Raw genomic sequence first — 21,303 nt, forward strand, 5'->3', positions numbered from 1 at the left:
AACAAGCCCTAAATGGTGCACTGATTTAAGTTCGAATAAGGACAATCTTCCTCGGCGTAGAATCAAAACAGCTTGGATGACCATGTAAAAGGGAACTCAAGAAGTATATGTCGTTCCTGCCAGATGCCTCAATTCCCTGAACCTGCAAGCAAACGCAGCATAAGTTCTACTAAATTTGACGTTCACGTGCCCGAGCTACCCGTCGGCTGCTGGGCGCAGCCTCAGTTCCCGGGGTCTACCCACCCTGTCCAAACGGGTGATGACACTTTATTTGGCCTACTCGCGACCAAGCCGGCCCATGGGCCGCCTTGGTCCGTGCAGGCGTCGTCGTGTTCCATTCCATGAGGATCCCCATCGTTGAAGGCTGGATTTGCAGGCGTCGGGGGTTCATTTGTCGAGGATGCAGTCATTGCACGTTGAGCTGCAGCGGACGTCCAGGGTCTGGTTGATACCTGTGGCGCCAATCTGTGCACTGCAGCAAGCGCCGGCGGGAGCGGCGTTATGTGTGACGTCGCCATCATGGGCACGCGGGGCGGGAGGAGGGCACCGAGAGCGCTAAGGTGCGCTAGCCCGCGCAGAGGAAAGCCACCAGCGATTCCCCCCGCGTGATCCGCCGTTGCTGGCTCGAACGGTGGGCTCTCATTGATTGTAGGGTTTAACGCGCCGACGCAACGCAGGTGATGAGGTGCGGCGTAGTGGAGGGCTCCGGATTAATTTTGACCACCTGGGGAACTTTAACGTGCGCCGAAATCTTGTACACACGGGCGTTTGGGCTTCTCTCCTGCATCAGAAAAGCGGCCGCCGCGGCCGGGAATCGAACCCGCGAACTCGTGCTCAGCAGCGCAACGCCTTAGCCACTGAGGCACCGCGGCGTGTCGAACGGTGGGCTCACGGCGGTGCCAGTAGGCTTAGCGGCAGCGAGGCACAAAAATCATGATAAATATCCAGTCTCTAATCCAGGATGGTAGGAAAAAGGCACCAACACATAGCCGGTAACTTGAGGAATCGTTCATCAGTGGTAAACAGCGGTCATATAGGTAAAACTCGCGGTGAGATGTAGTAAAGAGGGAGCAGAAGCGAGACACGAAACACGTATACGTGGGTAGGTGGGCGGGTAGGTAGGTAGGCAGGTAGGTAAACAGGCCCGCAGGTAGACAGGCAGCGTTTAGTTTCATGGTGGGCGCTATTATAGGGCGCGAGAAGACCAAATATCAAGAATTCCCGGCATGGACTCGAAAAGCAGCAGAGCATGTAGTTCCTTTGTTTACCATGTTGCCCGAAGGTGTCCATAGGACTCGTGCCTGTGTTACAACGAATCATATGCTAGTTCATTGTAGTTTTGTATAGAACAGAAGAATATGCTCTTGGGCAAGTTGGCCTGGTACTCAGCTGCGGAACACATTTCAGCGGAAAGATGAGACGAAGACTAAGAAAGAACACGGGACACAGCTCTTATCCCCTATTCTTTCTTAGTCCTCGTCTTCTCTTCGCGCTGAAATGCGTTTTACAGCTAAGTATAGAGCATTTACCCGAATACTGAACAGCAACAAAATGGCATTTTGTATTCTACACTTCAGCCTTTCGCAGGTGATCTGCCCTATGGTGTGTCTCACGCAGAAGGGTTCACTGAAGGGCTCGTTGGTACATTGTAACTTCAAGAAAACGGAGCAGACGGCGGGAATAAGCAAGAAACACAGGAACAACGAGAAACATAGCAATTCAAGAAAAAGTGCCTGCATTCTGGGTTTTTTGCTTGGTCTCGTTGTCTGTTCTGTTTTTTTTTTTAACTGAGGCCCTGATCTCTCGGGCAAGGATGGCAGCCGCGGCACGCGGCCGACCGGAATAGGATGGCCGCCCACAGCTCCTAGCTGTTTTTCTCCCGTCCCCCGTCCCTGTTGTTTCAATAAACGTTTTCTGTCTCTCTCTCTCTCTCTCTCTCTCTCTCTCTCTCTCTCTCTCTCTCTCTCTCTCTCTCTCTCTCTCTCTCTCTCTCTCTCTCTCTCTCTCTCTCTCTCTCTCTCTCTCTCTCTCTCTCACGCATCACCAAAATGGGTGCTTCCTACGGATTGTGTCATCTTCGGGTTTGTCCATAAAATAGTACGGGACAAAGCTACAAGCACGGACGAAAAATTTTGCAATTTAAATGAGGTATTTTACAGGGGACTTATTAGGTAATAAATTACTTACAAGTCATTGTTGCGCTATTTTGCAGCGATTCGTTGCATTTTTATGCAATACATTCGAGTCTGCATTCAATATATACTGCCACAGTGTCTACAGCAAAGCAAAGAAAAAGAAAGACGCAGGATATTTTTCACGAAGGGAAGATTTACGGCTACTTGCACTTATACCGGACCAGACGGGCATAGATTGTAAGGCGTTTCTTCTGTGTTTTTTTTTTCTGGGAGCAGTAACGTTCGCGTTCCGTGCGGTGTTCCTTTAGCGCGTTTCTAAATATACATACAGGTGACGGGTTTTATGTTAGGCAGAGTAAAAAAAGTATACACTAGGTAGGATGCGGCTGAGAGTATCTCCCCGTATCATTACGCAGGCCCGCCACGCAACTATACGACGGTTGTGTGGTCGATAGCGAACTGCATGCCATAGCGTGACAGAACACAGATGTTGAAACGCATAACAAATGAACAATCCTCTGCGAAAAAAAGGTTCTGTAATAAGTAGTGCATTCGTGGCATCTCACGGATTGTAGCAGCGGCGTAAAGCATTACCAGATTATCGAAGAAAAAAGGAATAGCATGACAGATTAACGCACCCAGTTCCTTTTATACCGGTCACGTTTGCCTGGGGGAAAATTCATGCGTGTATCGCGTATCTTGTGCTTTGCGACGCAGATACAAACTTAACCTGACGTACTGAGCGCTATGCTCGTGCTTTTACGCGATACTTCAGGAGTCGTTCTGATGAGCGGGTAATGCTCACGCGTTAATTATTCTAATGGCATGCCATGGGAGTCTGTTCGCGCAAATGATCCGGGCTGCATATTTCGCGTCCCTAAACTGTTCGGGGCTGCGTCTAATCTTTCGCTTACAACTCGATGGATGTTATTCTCGATGGCGTAACAGCCCTAACGAAGCAGTGCTTTTTATGACATAAATCTGCGCTGAAACCGTAGATACACTTGAAGCGGGAAGTTTAGTTTCATAGTTGTCGTTATTTAATCCTTAGGAACCGTCGTCTGGGAACCAGAGGTAATGGGTGTTTAAATTTTCGTTCGCCCTTTTCACCCTGGAATGTCTTTCCCTGCTAGGAAAAAAAAGAAAACTAGCACCACGTATATGCTTTTCATAACAGCGCGCCTGCAGATAGTGCACATATGGGCAAAACCATCCCAAACTACTACACTTCAGTGGCACGGTTCACGTATGCTAACACTGCTCAGAACACAGGTAGCCTTGGTCATGTTTAAGCCAGAAGTCAATAAAACAAGCAACAATTACAGCGTTTCATTAATTAAAAAAATCCCGTCCGATCCGGTTTAGCAGAAATAAATAGCAGCAATGGGTAAAAACAGCCTCGGAGAAATCCGAACTAGAACAGAACGTAAATAAAAGGGCCGTGCCTCGCACTGACGCGAGCGCCGCCGGATATAACAGAACGTGCAGAAGACGACGACCTTGGCTGTCTGCTCACGCGGGGCACCAACAACTGCGTTCGGTTAGCTTAAACGGCTCACAAACGGTCCGCTGCACGCGTTCGCCGAAAAAGAAAGTGTGACGAAGACAACACAAATAGAATTGTGACGGAATACATGAAAATTTACTAATATGGAGCTTCTGCGTAGATTTTTTGCCCTAGGAATTTCCGTCTTCTTAACGCGCTCATCCAGTAATTTCGTGCACACCCGAAACAGTAAATGGACGGTGGTAACGATGTTTCGAAGTGACCGTTACATGACGGCATAGGTGGGAGAACTTGCAGATGCGGCAAAGCGGGGCCGACTCAACATATCCCCACTGGAACTCAGAGTGTATATGCCATTTCCGGCTTGCGCAATGGCGTCTAAACCTTCCTTCTTTTTTTTATCGCACGCAAAGTGACCTTTGCAAGGTCGTTGCAGCCGAGGACACTGATTGTAGCAAACAGGGCAGCCAGCCGCTCAATTCTTGCGAGCTTCCACCGCCATACCATTTTAAAATGTCGAAGCGAAGGGTAAGCGTTGAGCTGGTGCGTCACCGTCAAGACTAGGGCGTACCTTCATCCGTACCTGCTTTTTGTTCGTCAACACCGCCATTATAGCCCGTGCGTATCTGATGCCTCCGATGCTGTCCTTTATAGTGTACGGATATCGCGAATGCCCTCCCCTTGCGGACATAGGGACGCCAAGGCCTGTGTTAAGGGCAATGGTGGTGGTTGTCCGGTGGCACTGGCATTCTCCACGGCTTCAAAAAAATATAGCGACGAAAGTGCCGAGCACTCCAGAGTGCGGTACCGACGTCGTTCGACAACTGTGCCAGCCGGCGCGGTTCCACATACTGTTCGATCCGTGTTGTTTTTGTTTCTTCGCTTGTCTCTGCTTCTCCGTCCTCGCATTCGTTTCTTTTTTTAAAAAAAAACGTAATGATTTTTTGCTAATGGTTGTCTTTTCTTCCTTGCGTAACAATATCGTAAGATTCTCCGTGTTAGAGACTTGAGGGGAATCGCTCGACAGCGAGCAGTGGCTTAATATAACGGTCGTAAATCAGGCCTAAAAATACTGTTCTTGGTTAGCAAAAAAAGACAAAAGAAATGAAAAAGAGAATGCCCGCAATGGGGAAGACGGAGTTCTCATCCCTCGCCCAAAGACTCATTGCAGAGCTTTTAAAGAACAAGGGTAGAAAAGAGAAAGCAGCAGACTGCTCCCAATCGACTTGATAATAATAGGTCGGTGTGGCGAAACCTGCTGACTCTCTTCTTTTTTTTTTTGTATGGTAATCCCAATTTTTCTTCTTAAGGCGTTGAGTAACAGCGCTAAAAGGATGGCTCAGAATAGATTTCCGGTTTTATCAGAGCATTGTTTTATTTCGCTTATTTATTTTGCAGACGACGCTTTTAAAACTCAAACCATATCCCCCGAGCGTGGGTCAAGGGATTTTAAATACTTATTGGTACAGTCGTTTAAATATTACCCATAGTTATGGATGGTTAACTCGCCTCGTTACAAATTCAAGGCATTACGTGACGTTTCGACGCATTTCGATTAAACTTGTGGGCCCCAGTGGCCCGTATGACCATGTCCAGAGAATGTCGGTGTTTCTACGATGGAAAACATCGTTTTGAAACTGCGGTTGGAGGCATTTTGAAGCAGTTATCTTAATACTGAATGTCTGTGGCAGCTACCTGTAATGGCATTTTTTTGCGCACGCTGATTTCAGAGATATTTGCGAACCCCAGTTCGAACACGGGAAGTTAAGACAACGAACGAGCTTTATACCCCTCCACAATGTGCGCACCTGCCATTTTCAATAGCGGCATCCCCGAACAGGTAACTGCTGAAAGTATTCTCCTCCCGGATCGCAAATTGTTATAAATAGGCGGCTATCTGGGCACTGATTTTAACGCCTCGCTTCCTGATCTCCGCCTATAGAACGTTTCTCAACGTGTACGTAAAGCGGTTTTGAAAGTTTTGAAAGGGACGCCAACGAACGGCTCACTACGCCACTTAATGAGATGGTGAACTGCTTGATTGGCAAGTTGCGCGGTGCAACGCCTAGCTTGGTGCCGGTATGGTTTTCAATATGAATGGTTTCCAAATGAAATATGGTTTACATTAGTAAAAATTGTTTCCAAATGCAATATGGATGCAGTAGTTTTGTTTATATGAACCCTGTTAAGCGCTACTTAGTACATATATCTTGGGCAATGTATGCCCATTGTTTGTGTGTGGGCTAAAAATGTTAACAGGTGTGAACATTTTCATACGTGCTAGTAGAACAATGTGCCCATATACTAAGACTTCATAAGCTTTACCATTCTTAGGGGTTTTAAGCTGAAAGCCTTAAATGGAACATTGAGCGAAAGAAAAAAAAAAACATCCCCGGCGTTCAGCACCCGTAACAGAAACGGAACCTTCTAAGAGCGAGCGAGCGAGAGAGAGAGAGAGAGAGAGAGAGAGAGAGAGAGAGAGAGAGAGAGAGAGAGAGAGAGAGAGAGAGAGAGAGAGAGAGAGAGAGAGAGTAATATTTTATTGACAGGTTGACAGGTAGAAAGTCAGGAGTTGTAGGGAGCGTAGCGAGATTCAGAGGCCTCGGTCCAGGCTTCTGCTGACGGCTTCCTCAATGAAGTCAACCAGGTTGCGTTGCTCCACTTCTCTTCTAGAGAAGGTCAGCCGCTCTCTGCGTACTGTTTTCTAATTTGGATGTATTCGGGGCACTCCCAAAGGATGTGGTTTGGTTACAGGTAATTTTGCACTGCGAACATGACGGTAAGGGTGTTGTTTTGCTATATCTGATGAAATGTAGCATTGCTGGTGTTTTGAGTGTTGTTTGAGTGAGTGTTTGTGCTGTCGGAATAGGGTTTGCGGCTGTCGTGTTAGGTTAGGGTGGGGTGCTGGAAGCAGACGCTTCGCTGTTTTCTATTTTTAAAGGCGAAGTTGCGGGTAAATTGGTTCCTCAGATGTCGGACTTTAACAGCCGGTGCTGGAAGCCCGAATGTATGCGTCTCGGGAAAGCTGATTAGCCTTGTAAGTGCAGAACACTTTAGGGGCTCGCCTTGCCGGCGCAGCTCGCTCGCTGGACCCAAGTAGAGCCCCAAAGCGTACCGTCGTAGCGGAGTCTCACAAAGGCTTCGAAAACCAAGCAGTTTATATAGTCATAACCATTCGAAACTTGTGAACCGCTGGCGCTTGTAATACATCTCTCCGTTGTTTAGCGCAAAGAAAACTGCAGGTATAATTGAGACAAAATATACGTAATTAACCGGCAGTGTCCGCGTTCGTTTGGTTAGGAACGCTACTTGGGTTGGGTTTTACGATAGTAAGCGAAAAAAATTCCCTCGCACTTTCCCGAGGGGGAGAGTGTGTAAGTGCGAATGCACGGTTGTTGATTGCGCGATTACGGTGGATATCGTGATCTTGGAGTGGAGAGGAGGCGCCCAACACCCGCAGTCACTGAGCGGAGAGAGGAGGAGGAGAGTAGCGCCCGCCGTTACGGCGAGGGCTACACGAGCGCCCTCACGCGTCGGAATGCGGAGCGCCCGCTACGCGAGCGAGAGCTCTCCCGCCCGAAGTGGAGAGGAGGCGCCCAACACCCGCAGTCACTGAGAGGAGAGAGGAGGAGGAGAGTAGCGCGTGCCCATCTCCCCCCGTTGCTAGGGAAGACGAGGAGGAAGACGAGGAGCGCGCGCACCCGCAGCTGTTGCTATGCGGACGACGGCGGCGGACGATTCAGGCTCGCTTAAGAAGTGCATTCGCACTTAAAAAAAGTGGCAGTGCAACGCCGGCACGTGCGGGTGGAAAGCAAGCACAAAAAAAAAAAGAACCCCCGCTGGCGCAATTTCAGGCAGGGGACGCGTGAGCACTGCGAAGGCGGGAAATTTGAATTGCATTGAACAAACCTCCGTTCCATTCATCGTGATGTGTGGTAGCAGTGAGCAGATAACAGCGCTACAGCCTATTATGGTGAATCACTGCTCTGCTCTTCTGACAGCTTTCACATTGAGTGGAACGGCTTTAATTTTTTTCGTTGCCCAGTAGCCCGGCGGGGCCAGGAACCCAGTACAGCTTCACTGTTCCTTTAGTCTGTTGGAAAGGTGTGCCGCCGAGTGGGATGTATAAGTGGTGGCTAACAGCCGACATGCCCAGCTATTGAGGCCTGGTTGGGAACTGTCACACAAAAACTGTTTGCTGCAACACTGCTTTAAGGAGCAATGCCCGAAAATTCGAAATAAGCCGGTTTCTCTTCTTGCGCGTTTCGTGTCAACATACACTAAGGCACACTAAACTCTTTTCAACAAAATTCAGCGACATAACGCAGGGAGAAATGATCCCGACGTATTGCCACATTCAAAACTGTGCCTGCGCTTTCCAATCTGCGCGTCAAAAAATAAGACCTTTGCTTTGAGGGTGGTCATTTCGCGGAGGAGCGTTCGTGCTCCGTGCAGCAAAATTCCACAGAAGGATCGAAATTTGAGCAAGTTGGTACTGCTTGAGCACCTTTGAACGGCATCATAAATACAGAGCAAAAGAAGATGGCAGGACCTCGTCGTCCTGCCATGACGTTAGATATTTTCATCACGTTAGATATACCAGAAAAAATAGCATGTGTAGAAAATCGTAAGAACATCTGGATGCTCAGTACAGCGTGTAGTTGGGTTAGTTGGTGCATCAATTGTTAGCACATCAGTTAGTTGGTGCACACGTTGCATCATTTGGTCCATCAGTTGGGGCATCATTTGTCCTGTCCCTTCCGTATTGTTTTGTCCTTTACGCGCAGTGTTTTCAATCCGAGTGCTCACGGCGAACGAATGCCGATAACTCGGTAGTAAAGGGAAAAGCTAGATTCCGCGGTATCCGTAATAATCATGTGGCCTTGACGTGTCACTTTATACGAAATCAATGGAGCTGCTCGAAACAAGGCTTGGCGTGTCATAAAAGTTTTTAAATACCGAAACAGAAATTTAAGAGGGCGCAACTTGCCTGAAAGCTGTGTCGTCTTTAGGCAAAATCTTCAATATGTTCATAAAGTTCGAAATCAAGGCTTACGCACTGAAAGTACTCCTAAGCTACGACTTGTAGAGTAATTTCGGTCTGTGAAGCGCAATAAATGACTGGGGGAATTTTACCGTGCGCCACAATCACGCTTCATATTTAGCCTTGACGAGAAATGCAGCCTCGACAGCTGGGGATCGAAGCCATGGTCTCGCGCATGGACGCAGAACTCGACGGCTACTCAACCATTAGGGAAGGTTCAGTAGCAGCTAGTGGTGCTGCCCAAATAATGTGCTTTCCCTCCGTAGTAAAGGCACAGGCTCAAAAGGGCCTCATTAGTTTGCCTTCAATACATTTCCGTATTAATGTTGATAAACATGTCTTCTGACAAGCTTTGCCATTAGTGCAATACATCGGTGGACAGAATAATTCGATATCCAAGTAGAGAAATTGGTGCACTGATATTTTCGTAACACATTGGGCATACAAAGAATTTCTGTTGAAAAAGGACAAAAAAAACTTTGGCAAAAGAGGGCAGGGGCGGCGCTTTATTAGCGAAATAATTGGTGAGGCTTCTCTCAAAAAAGCTGATGGGGTAAAAATTTATCACGCTGAAATTGAGCGCCATTCATATTGATCAAGTCGAACTAAAATTTAGAGATATTTAAAAGTTACAGCCGGCTTTCTAATTATGTATTTATTACGTATTCAAACCGCGGAGCAGTTGTTGCTGGCCCAAATGTGGGTGGCATCATCAGAAAATTTCAGTCGTTGTTACATCTGCCGTTTACCACACACGTGACCACGCGTTTTACGAAGAGCACCCGGAATCGTCCAGGCTTGCGCGTGGCTCTTGGAAAAAATTAAAGCACTTCCACTCAACAGGAAAGCGGTCGGAAGTGCAGACCAACGATTAATCCGCCGGAGCCGCTGTGGTGCCGTGATCCGCTCAATGCTATCACCCTTCACGCTTTTCCCCTCCCTGTCTCACTCCTCTCGTAATGAATTGAACAGGTGTTGTCCAATGCAATTCAAATTTTCTGCTTTCGCTGTGCTAGCGCGCCCACTGTCCAGAACAGCAGTAGCGGGAGTTCTGTTCTTTTTGTGCTTGCTTTCATCGGGCTCGGGCCGGCGCCTTACTGCGCAGTTTGAACGCGCCATTTTTTCTTGCGCGGTCGCTTTTGTACTTTTACTATTGCAAAAAAAAAAAACACGACGCAACGAGCGTTCCTAATTAAATGAACGCAGGGCTGCCGATAAGGTACGTATCATCATCATCATCATCATAATAATAATAATAATAATCATCATCATCATCAGCCTATCTACGCCCACTGCAGTGCAAAGGCCTCTCCCATTAATCTCCAATTACCCCGGTCCTGTGCTAAGTGTGACCAATTTATCCCAGTAAACTTCTTGATCTCATCTGCCCATCCAACTTTCTGCCGCCCTCTGCCACGCTTGCCTTCTCTGGGGATCCCCTCTGTTACCCTTAATGACCAACTGTTATCTTGCCTTCGCGTTACATGCCCTGCCCACGTCCATTTATTTTTAATTTCTGTTATTATGCCCTTAACACACGTTTGTTCTCGTATCCACTCCCCTCTCTTCTTGTGCCTTAATGTTACACCTATCATCTTCCGTTCCATTGTTTGCTGAGTCGTCCTCAATTTAAGTTGAACCCTCTTAGTGAGCCTCCAAGTTTCTGCCCCGTAAGTGAGTACTGGTAAGATGCAGCTGTCATACACTTTCTTCTTCAGGGATGATGGTAGGCTGCCATTAATTATCTCAGAATGCCTGCCGAATGCAGTCCACCCTATTTTTATCTTCCTAATTATCTCTGCCTCTTGGTTGGGATCCGGGGTCACAACTTGGCCTAAGTTGATATATTCGCTTGCCACTTCTACTGCCTCGCCACCTATCTCAAATCGCTGTGCTGTCCCGAGGTTATTGATCATTACTTTAGTTTTCTGCATATTAATTTTCAGGCCCACGGTTCTACTCTGTTTGTCCAGTGTGGTAAGCATGCTTTGCAATTCGTCCCCGTATACGGTACGTCCCCGTATAAGGTACGTATTCGTCCCCGTATAAGGCACGTCCCCGTATAATTGGTCCCCGTATAAGGTACGTATATTTTGCATCAAATGTACGTGCAATTTTCTTTGCGCTAAATAATGGGGACATGTATGACAAGCACCAGCGGTTCAGGAGTTTAGAACAGTTGTAGCTATATGAACCGCTCGTTCAAGTATCGTCTTAACTGATCGCCGGACGGCAGAACCGAGGGACAAGCGGGTACCTTTCCGAAGCCTCTGTTTGCTTGCGTGACGCCGTCTGACCCTGTTTGGGTTTGTGAGGCCCCATGATTGTGGTGGCTAGATAGCGTGACCGCGAACGAGCTAAGTCGACAAGCCGGGCCCCTAAAGTGCTCTGCACTGTAAAAAAATTCCCTCGCACTTCCCCGAGGGGAAGAGTGTGTAAGTGCGAATGCACGGTTGTTGATTGCGCGATTACGGTGGATATCGTGACCTTGGAGTGGAGAGGAGGCGCCCAACACCCACAGTCACTGAGCGGAGAGAGGAGGAGGAGAGTAGCGCCCGCGGTTACGGCGAGGGCTACACGAGCGCCCTCACGCGTCGGAATGCGGAGCGCCCGCTACGCGAGCGAGAGCTCTCCCGCCCGAAGTGGAGAGGAGGCGCCCAACACCCGCAGTCACTGAGCGGAGAGAGGAGGAGGAGAGTAGCGCGCGCCCATCTCCCCCCGTTGCTAGGGAAGACGAGGAGGAAGACGAGGAGCGCGCGCACCCGCAGCTGTTGCTATGCGGACGACGGCGGCGGACGATTCAGGCTCGCTTAAGAAGTGCATTCGCACTTAAAATGGCGCCAATACACGCTGTGAAGGTGGTTGGACTGCGAAGCTGCAAACGGCGCCCACAACGATTGCCCATGCTGCGTCACTTGAATTCACACACGTGGCTCTACAAAGAGTCGCGGTACAAACGTCCAGTTCGCGACGCCGATTGCGCCGGTTATATCGCGTGCTGACGCGTTCCACTTTAGGAGAAATATGAACGCCTGTGGTCAAACGATCTGGACCCGCCAGCCATGCATGGTGAAGACGATGATATATATGAATATGACGATGACTACTACTACCGCGCTGAGAAGCGGTGAACGAATATGTAAATAAACAATTTGAAACCTAATGCAATGCGTGGTGGTTTGTCCTTCAGTGCTTACATAGGAAGAAATCCTTCAGCTTCGCTGTAGTTCAAGCCTTGCGCGTCTTAGTGCAAGCTTCGCCAATTACTTTTTCTACTTTCCGTTTTTTTTATGAACGTTTATTTTGCCACAGGGCATATATATGGGATTATGAGGTGATGGTGATTAGATGAAAATGAAAATGTTTGCTTCGTGGATAAAGTCAAGGAGTGAACAATAATGGCGCCCATGTATCCATGCGGCGTATGCGGAGGCGTCGTCTACGCGGAGGCCCGTCGCCGCAAGGTGCCGCAGTCTCGTCGGCCTCAAGGTGAGGCAGGACCACAGCAAGTGATGAAGGTCGGCAATCGCGTCACTGCGGTGGCACACCGAGCAACCAGGGTTTGTAAAGGAGCCTCAGTATTGAGGCCAGTGGCGGGTCACGGCGGGAGTTAAGGCCACCCCCACCCGAATCCTCCTGAGCGCAACCTCCTCTGCACGGGTAAGACCCGGGGGGAGGGTGGCAGCACACGGTGGAATGAGAGCACGTGTGCGGCGCCGGAGGTGTTCTTTTCTCGTCACCAGGAGAGTGGCATCATCCAGCTCTAACGGGGAAGTCGGAGATGGAACGGATGCTGCCAGTCGGGCTGCTACGTCTGCCTTGCAGTGTTCTGTGAGTAGGTCACGTGGAACCCATTCAATCAGGATCTTGTGAGCGATTCCTGCCGCAAGTTGATGAATACTCTGAGCCAGCACAGGGCTACGACTAACTAACCGTGGTAGGCGGACTGCTTGTAGAGCATCGGTGCGAACTACGATGCGCGCCCCGGGCTGCAAAGTGATTCCGGTTACAGCAATCAGAGCCTCTCTAATGGCTACAAGTTCTGCACAGAACGATGATGGAGGTTCCGGGACCTTAAATCTGGACGTCTTGCCTATTCCTTCTTAAAATTAAGGCGCCTCCACTGTTTTTTATTCTATTTTATCACGGCTCAATAAAAGGTTTGCCTTCTCGGCTTTTCCAGTATTCACCAGTATATGAATAAAAATTCCCGTTTTACATGGCTTGGAAGCCAAAGCTTAGCGGTTGTGAAAAACGTATTTACTACCACAACGTGTTTGCGTCACTTTCGTTTTTATGTTTGTGGTAGTTATTTTGTTCTGTTTATTGTGAAATGAACAGTAAAGCATGAACGTACTGAAATTAACTGAAACAAACAACCAACCATGCAAAGCCAAATAACTCGTACCCGCTTAGTTCATGTTGGCCGTCCAAAAATTCGGAACCATAGGTAATGAGCTCGGTAGCATTGGTCGGCTTTCGAGAAAGTAAGAACAAACCAACCAACAAACAAACAGATAAACAAACAAACCATAAAATAAAGTGGTGCCTAACGCTTGTTTCTTAGTTCAGCTAAGCGTAAATATGATCTTTTTTTTACTTTACCCTAAATGTTCTCCGTCTATTTCTACGAAAGATACTGCATTCGCAGAAATTCACCGGGTCGCCTTATAGATCAAAATCATGGTCATAGGGTTCTCACAATCCCAAAAATGAACGAAAGCAGAAAAAAAACACAACGAATTACGGAAGTCCTGATGATGCAGCTGTTTAAACGGTCCAAGTAGTTTCAATACATTGAAAGGTAGGCTACCTGCGGGGGCTTTATAATCTACTTTGTAACAAAACTGGGACGCCCTCCCGAGTGTACTGCTGAGCGTGGGGTATGGCAGCGTGGCGTCGCGGCGCAGTTGGTGGTCCCCGCACGCACACGCGTTCTTGCTAACGTTGCGTCCGACCCGAATCTCATCCCTTTGAGCGAAGATTTATTGATACCATCAACGCGAATTTCACCGTTCCACCGATGCAGAGTGCCACACCATTAAACGCGAGTTTTCGACGGACGCAAACTTTTTGTGAACGCTGCATTCATTTATGAGGCAGAATCCTGTGAGTATTTCAATCAACGCAAAATTTCATCACTCGCAGTTGGGAAATGGAAAGTTTTCAAGCTTTATATCTTTAATTGTGTGAATTCCACCTTTATCTTTATATCGACGCCCTCCACTAGACTTTCTACCGGATTCATTAATAGTCTGGCGGAATTTGTCGTCGTAACACATTTTAGAACAAAAAAAAAAAATAGATCCAAATTTTCGCTAGCAGGCCTCAACTTTTTTATACCATGAATACGGAATACGGCAACCAATTGATTAGACAGGGAAAATATTTTGTCTGTTTAGTGTTGAGGGTACTTCAACATTATTAACAAGACGCCTGCACGGAGAAAAGACACGCACATGATAGGAAACGCCTGTGCTGTCTGTCTGTCGTTTCTCTGTGTTCGCGTCCCTTTTGCACTGGCTAATGATGTCGAAGTTCCCATTACGGATCTTGCAGGTGACAAAGGTAACCCTAAGGCATAATACCGTCAAATCTATTGCCGGGATATTGCTTAAGGTAAGAAACGTGGCGCCAAATTTATAGCACCTTCGAATGCCTCGGGACCCGCCGTGGGGGCCATGGCGTTGTGCTGTTGAGCACGAGTACGGAGCGCGATAACGGCAGCTATTGTTCTGATGAACGCAAAAAATAGCAGTGCCCGTGTGGGGAGATTTTGGCTCACGCAATATATCTCCAGGTGGTACGAATTAATCCGTATTCCTCCCCTACGGCGCACCTCATGCTCCAGGTCCCATTCGGCGCGTCCCTCACTATTCTTTTTCGCATTTAGCTCAGGCGTTATCTGCCACGAGTCTTTTCGATGCAATTATTTGACTTCTGTGGAGACATTCTAGTTGACTTTGCGCTTCTCATGACAGGGAAGCAAGTGCTTATCGCGTATGTACTTCGTATTAAGCGTAGTAGAATAGTTTTAAATGCGTGGAAAGACAGTGATAATAAAGAATAATATGCGCCACTATAATACCCTAAACTTATTGGGAACGCTGAGGAAAGCAACTGTAAACACTAAAGCAGTATCAGTCACACAAAATTTACTAATAAGAAAGGCCAAAATCGCCAAGAAAAATTTCGCCTAATTAAAACGAGTAGCATACAAAGCAACCGTCATTTGTCTAAATGTGTCCGAATTCTTTCATAATATGCATACAAGCCGTCCTTCGGGCGCACTTTATATTTTTTTTTCAGCCGTACATGAGCCGCTTCGCCTAAATGACTGAATCATGCTGGGTTGGTGGACACGGGGTGCTACCTTGCAGAGCTGCTGAGAATGCTTCGCCTTGCAATTAGTATACAGTTTAGAGATGATACGTATTCTTCTTGAGAATTATGCTTTGACACGAAGACGGAATAGAGTCAGTTATACAAATGGCCAGATGTCTTTACAAGTTTAGAGTGAGTAACGTGTATTTTATTTTCAGAGTTTATTTTACCAATTTGGGGTTATCTTATCTCGGGAAAAGTGGGTTCGGAACTGCCACCATTTTTTTATTAACATCATCCTGCTCACTATTCGGGTAGTCAGCTTGGAGACATGTTTTACCCAGTACGAGTGTGCACATACACACGGAAAAATAAAATAAAACTGTGGACTACTAAATAGGGAATACAAAAGTAACAAACGCTGAGCCAGCCTATAACCACATGCAAACTAGTCTGACGTCACTGGGGTAGCTCTCGAGGCGGCGGGGCATGGCGTCTACACGTGCACTAGGCCTCCAGACTTCCGCTGATTAGTGAAATATATTTAGACAAGTGTTGAACTAAAGGATGCCGCGCTGAGGAAGAATTGAGAAAAATTTACTTCAGTGCTCCCTTAATTTATTATAATAGAAGTGTTGTTTGAAAGGCAGAGTGGTGCTGTTAGAGTGTAGCCACGGGGGGCAACACTTTCAAAAGTCACAAGAAGAAGCAGGATATTTGTTAGAGCAGGGTGGGGGTTTACAGAAGTGTCGGAGTACACGTGGTGTACGGAATGAACGAAAAACAGCATTAGTAGCGAAAAATCAGACCGCAAGAAACCGCAGCATTGGAGAACTGTAGGTGGGTGGCAAGGTACCAAGGGACTGGCGTACAGGACCCTGCACTTTTGCGCCCATGGATGTGCCTTGCTGAATATTTCACCACGTGCTATGCTGCTCATAGCTTACACCTGCGTAGTTTGCACGACCCCACTCCCCTTCCGATCCATTTACCCACTGATTTGCGCCCTGGGCGAGTACTGTGTTGTGCCATATGCAACGTCGCTACTCATCTTCCCCTAAAAGCCGAGGTTTCATCAGAGCGCGTGGGGAGACCAACCTGAAACACAATTGCAGGAAAGTTTCCTTGATGTTAACGACGTGTTCATATACAGCTTTTCGACAGCCAGTACAACCATGAGGGTAGTTGTTCAACTTGGAAGGATGGTGTAATTGTTGTTCAAGATAAAGCTCCATCCGATCGAGAAATTTTGTAAAGTTCATGGATACGTGTTTTAATTACGTTTGGTGGTATCTATCTCTGCTTATTTATTTAGCACACTTACGCAGGAATTTTATTATTCTACAGTTCACTATACGAAGCGGTCTCATTTTATGTTAATGCTTTGAGAGCGGATTCTTTGTGCGAGTCAGCCAGCCTCCGATAATCATATCCAAAGTCTACCTACTGAAACAGACGATATTTTTACGAATTTTTAATATCATTATAGGAAGTAAGCAAGTTCATGCATATCGATAGATTCCCTGGCATGTGCCCAGCGCGGGGGGGGGGGGGGGGGAGGGGGTGGTTAGTGTACCTATATGCTGGAAGGCGAAGTGGTACAACAGCGTCTTCCGGGAATGTTATATGCAGACAACATTTTTCTTTTAGCTGATAACCAGGCCGATATGCAACGGCTAATAAATATTAGCGGCCAGGAAGCCACGGACCTCGGGTTAGATGTTAGTGCAGAAAAATCAGGAATAATGGTTTTCAATGACGCTACCACTGACGCAGTGTCTATCCAGCAAGGCGAATTACAAAGAGTGAAGGAATATAAATATTTGGGAGTGTGGATAAACGAAGGGAATAACTACTGAAGAACTCACGAGGAGCAACTAAGGGGTAAGGGAAAGCGAAACGCAGCTATAAAGAACCATAGAGCTCTGTAGGTGTATAACAAATATGAAGTAGTGAGAAGAATGTGGAAAGGAGTAATGGTTCCGGGTCTCACATTTGCGAATGCTGTACTCTGCCTAAAATCAGGCGTTCTATCAGGCCTTGAAGTGAACCAGAGAACGGTAGGACGTTCGGTCTTAGGCGCGAATGCAAAAACAACTAACGAAGCAGTGCAGGGAGTTATGGGCTGGGCGTCGTTTGAAGTTCGAGAAGCACAGAGTAAATTATTTTTTGAGATGAGGTTAAGAGCAATGGATCAACGAAGGTAGGCAGCTAAGGTTTTTAGGTACCTATACTTGAAAAGAGTGGACGCGCAGTGGTTAAGGAAGACTAGAAGGCTAACGCTGAAATACGGAAAGAACAGTGGAGAATCCAAAACAGCCAAGGTAACCAAAAAAGAGGCAAGGTAGATTGAAACGAATAAATGGAGGGAAAAAAATGGAAGCTAAAACGTCGTTAGCGATGTACCGGACTGAGAAATTGAACATCAGAGAGGAAAATGTCTACGATAATTCCCAGGGCAGTGCTTTGCTTTTTGAGGCTAGAGCAGGTTGCTTGCGAACTAGAGAGCTTTGTGTGGAAGTATTCACAAAATTATGGGGTATGCGTAGTCTGCGGAAAAGAAACAGAAGCTATGCGGCACATGGTGTTAGAATGTGAGGGTATCCATCCGAATCTACATGAGGGAAATATTCGGCTTCCAGAAGCCCTACGATTTGGGGGTAGCACACAGGAAATTAACTTCTAGGCTGTGGAGAGGACGAAAAGAAGATTAGAATGCTGGTGGACGACAAGCAGAGAGGGGAAAATTGCCTAGGACAGTTACCACCTGTAACAGAAAAAAAAAGGTATATTGTGCCTAATAAGCATTTTGTGCCTGCCCTAAGCAGCGCTAGTACTAAACCAAGAGTATAAAACATAGGTATATTAGTCCATTTTGGTAAGATGAAATGTCATCACCCCGCTAAAAAGGGGAAACCAATAGCAATCATGATCATCATCATCACCTTAGCCCACCTCCAGAAATTTTGCAGGTAGAGGAGGGGGGGGGGGGAGACGAAGGGCTTGATCACCAAACCTGGCTATTATCAATCAACGACCGCCGATAATAGCTTTTCTGTTGTGTGCTACGCACGAAGTTTCTGGGGCTCTGCTCTCCAAGCTTTGCTCTCACCACAGCGATCATCTATTTTCCGTACCCCTGAAGACAAGCGAAATTGAACGAAGCAGTCAGAAGGTTATGTAGAGTAGGCCTACTGCATCCGAAACCTTCTTTTTTTTTTCGTTTAATAGATTATGTTTTAAGGTCTGCTTGTTTTCGATTCTACTTTTTTTTTTATCCCTTTACGCCTCCGCTCCCTTTTTTCCGGGCTCATCCCCACCCTCTCCAGCTGAAATACTGCGTACATCACTGGATACATGATTGAGCATAATTAACGAATATACAACAAGCAGCACAGCCAAAACGATAAAAAATTCCCTCCAACCAACGGTGAACGTGGTCAGGCAGCGGAGCCAAGCGATAATCCCACACACCATTAATGACCAGCGCGCCGTCCAAACGAAGGCATGAAACAAAACACGATGGTGTTTAATTGGCAATCGAGCATAATTTTCAGCTAATTAGTTTAACGAAACTTGAAAGTCTACAATCTCTGAGAAAAATTGTGCTGTCCGCTTCAGGCTGGCTTTGTGAACGTGCTGAAATGGCTTAGGAGCGGCGGCTTTATGTCATTTGTATTAAACTACAACTGACCGTTATCCATGATACGTACCGAGATAATACTTCCCACAGTTATAAAGTCTTTTGAGCCGTTCACGAGATATAATTCGGCATACTTTCCATAGAATCTGTTTTCTGTAGCCATACTCCTCCCGAAATATCATTGTATTGACAGTAGACAGAAATTCCTAATTCTTATAAACTGCACGCTTTACTAACTATAATTACGGCAAGTGTATAAAACTCAGCGTAATGGTGCAGCAGCTGCAGCGGCCAATTCAATTATTCTTTGTCTTGGTACATTTCCCATAAACAGGAGTTTTAGTCGTTTTCTGTAGCTTAACTCCCATTGTCGACTTCTCTATCACCTTCATCCACCTCACTGCATTGTAATAATCCGCATCTGGCGGGACAGGCACTGCTGCTAGCAAAGCTGACCTCTCCAGTCCACATTAAAAAAATTCTCTCTTTATCTCTTTCCTCCCATAGGAGCCCACGTATTATTGATTGATTGTGGGGTTTAACACGCCGACGCAACGCAGGCGATGAGGCGCGCCTTAGGGGAGGGCTCCGGATTAATTTTGACCACCTGGGGATCTTTAACGTGCGCCGAAATCTAGAACACACTGGCGTTTTTGCTTTTCGCCTCCGTCAGAAAAGCGGCCGCCACGGCCGGGAATCGAACGAGCCCACGTATTAGCAGCAGCCGAAAATTCAGAATTGTTTACAACGCCACTGTGAATTATTCAATTATGACAAGTAAATGAAACTCCTCGTTTACTCTCTCTCTCCAGGTGACAAAGGGTTCGTTTTAGCGGCCAATTCCTGTACATTTTCCCCCAAGACACCTACGTAAGCTTAGAATTGCAGAGCGTTCGCAATAGCGTACTTTGTCTACGGACGGCGGTCAGCATTGAGCCGTTGATGGGGGGTATCAATCCGCAGGTTTGTTATAAGCAATAGCCAGAAATAAAGGTAGTTATCTCGTTCATGAATAGTTATGCACTGCATGTTGTTTCGACCTAACAAATTGTCACAGCGTAAGCCCGGAATTTATCCATAGCTTGAGGTTAGGAACTTAACACCAGGTGCTCGCCAATTTGTAAATAGTTTTTGCGACACTATTTTTGTAGAAGGCTAGTACAACAGCGGGTAATAATATACCTCGTTTCTTTCCCTACTGCTCGTTACGTCTGCAGTAGTGGTTAAAAAAAACAACATTACAGAGTAAAGTCTAACCTACGGTTTCGCTTTTTGTTATTAATGTTCTTGGCAGGATTACTCCCGCAGATCTCAGAAAAAGTTACTCACTCGTAAGGGCGCTCCTAACTTAATAGGTAACACTGACACACGACTACCGTTTTGAACATACGATGCGGTATACTATGTGGTTAAGCGGCACCCATGACACCGTCAGGCCTTTTCGCTTGGCGTCACCTAACAAACCGGCGATAAAAGTGAGGAAAATTTACAACGCAACGAATCCGTAGTGTAGCCCGTATCGACATTCACGTGAGCTTTTCAGTTATGCCTAAGAAGGAAGCAAACAATTAACAAACAAACAAAAGCGAGAAAAAACGGGCAAGCCTTGCGCTTGTCAGAATAATCATGTCATCATAAGAATATGTTATTTCGGGGTTGGACCAAAGCGCGTCGGTATTAAAGGTACTTTGTCAAAAGAATGTCACACTTCGTCCTCGCTGCAACTTCCTTCTATTCGAAGGACACAGGGAACACGCAGAAAAACCTGAGGGTGACAAAAGGAAGTCACCATTCGCAACCTGCGGAGACAATGGTGGCAGCGAAAGCGTCACAGCACAAAATCTGAAGAAAAAAAAGCGCTAGAAAACGTGAGAGTGTTCGCTCACCGATCCCGCCGCAGTTATCCGAAAAGCGTGCCGCCCTGGTCACGATGCCGGCGTTGAATGCGACGCGCCGAAGAGCGGCCTGGGAGCGGTCGGAGGAAAAAAAAAGTGCGGCCGAAGAGACCGGTGAGCGAGAAATCTACGGTAGGAGACGCCACCGGCGCTTGCGCTCTTCGTACCTGTGTCCATTTCTCTTTGCCACGCTGCTCTGCTGCTGTTAGCCTGGTAGGACGGCCTTTATCGCAACCACCTTCATCGCCCGGCTTTGTGTATGGATCTACAGCTGCGTAGGTTATTTCTAATACAATCAATATTTTTTGTTAAGGGTCCCTCGGTACTCTTTGCCCCTGTCGAAGCAGATAGCTGCGATTTTACATGACGGGTGACGATGTAGTCTTGCTGCATGTTTTAGCAACTGATTTGTTGTAATTGGTTACCGTTTCAAGGAAGGAATTTTAGCTCTCACGGAAACTTAATAAATTAGTGTTATCCGCCACAATGTAGCTGCCTATTTTGCGGTTGCTTCGTGCTGCACGTGTTCTACCTCACGAGTCATACAACGCAGGGAAAGCGGTTAACATAACACCCATAAGACAGCGGCTATCGACACTTGTCGATAGCACCTATCGATGAGGTGTAGATTGGGACAAATTTGAAACTTTCGAGAAAACTCGGGTATTTCGCTGCGTATTTCGATATTTGTTTAGTTTGTATTCGTGATAGTAGAATAGCTGGTCTCCAGGATTGCAAAAATAAAGTGCACATGC

General features: G+C 46.9%; 1 protein-coding gene across 2 annotated transcripts in view; it reads right to left on the reverse strand.

Moving 5' to 3' along the window:
• Nucleotides 1–20,627, reverse strand: part of LOC144167798 (putative G-protein coupled receptor 150) — a 168,482-nt gene extending 147,855 nt beyond the window's left edge. Inside the window, exon 1 of one of the 2 annotated variants that reach the window (XM_077696971.1) lies at nucleotides 20,540–20,627. The gene's annotated coding sequence lies outside the window, so the exon portion shown is untranslated. The remainder of the gene's footprint in view (nucleotides 1–20,539) is intronic. The other variant, XM_077696972.1, reaches the window with a different exon arrangement.
• Between the last annotated feature and the right edge of the window lie 676 nt (nucleotides 20,628–21,303).

The sequence above is a fragment of the Haemaphysalis longicornis genome, unplaced genomic scaffold, assembly GCF_048455015.1.
Source record: "Haemaphysalis longicornis isolate Haplotype H1 unplaced genomic scaffold, Haemaphysalis longicornis Haplotype H1 scaffold_2, whole genome shotgun sequence".
NCBI lineage: Eukaryota > Metazoa > Arthropoda > Arachnida > Ixodida > Ixodidae > Haemaphysalis > Haemaphysalis longicornis.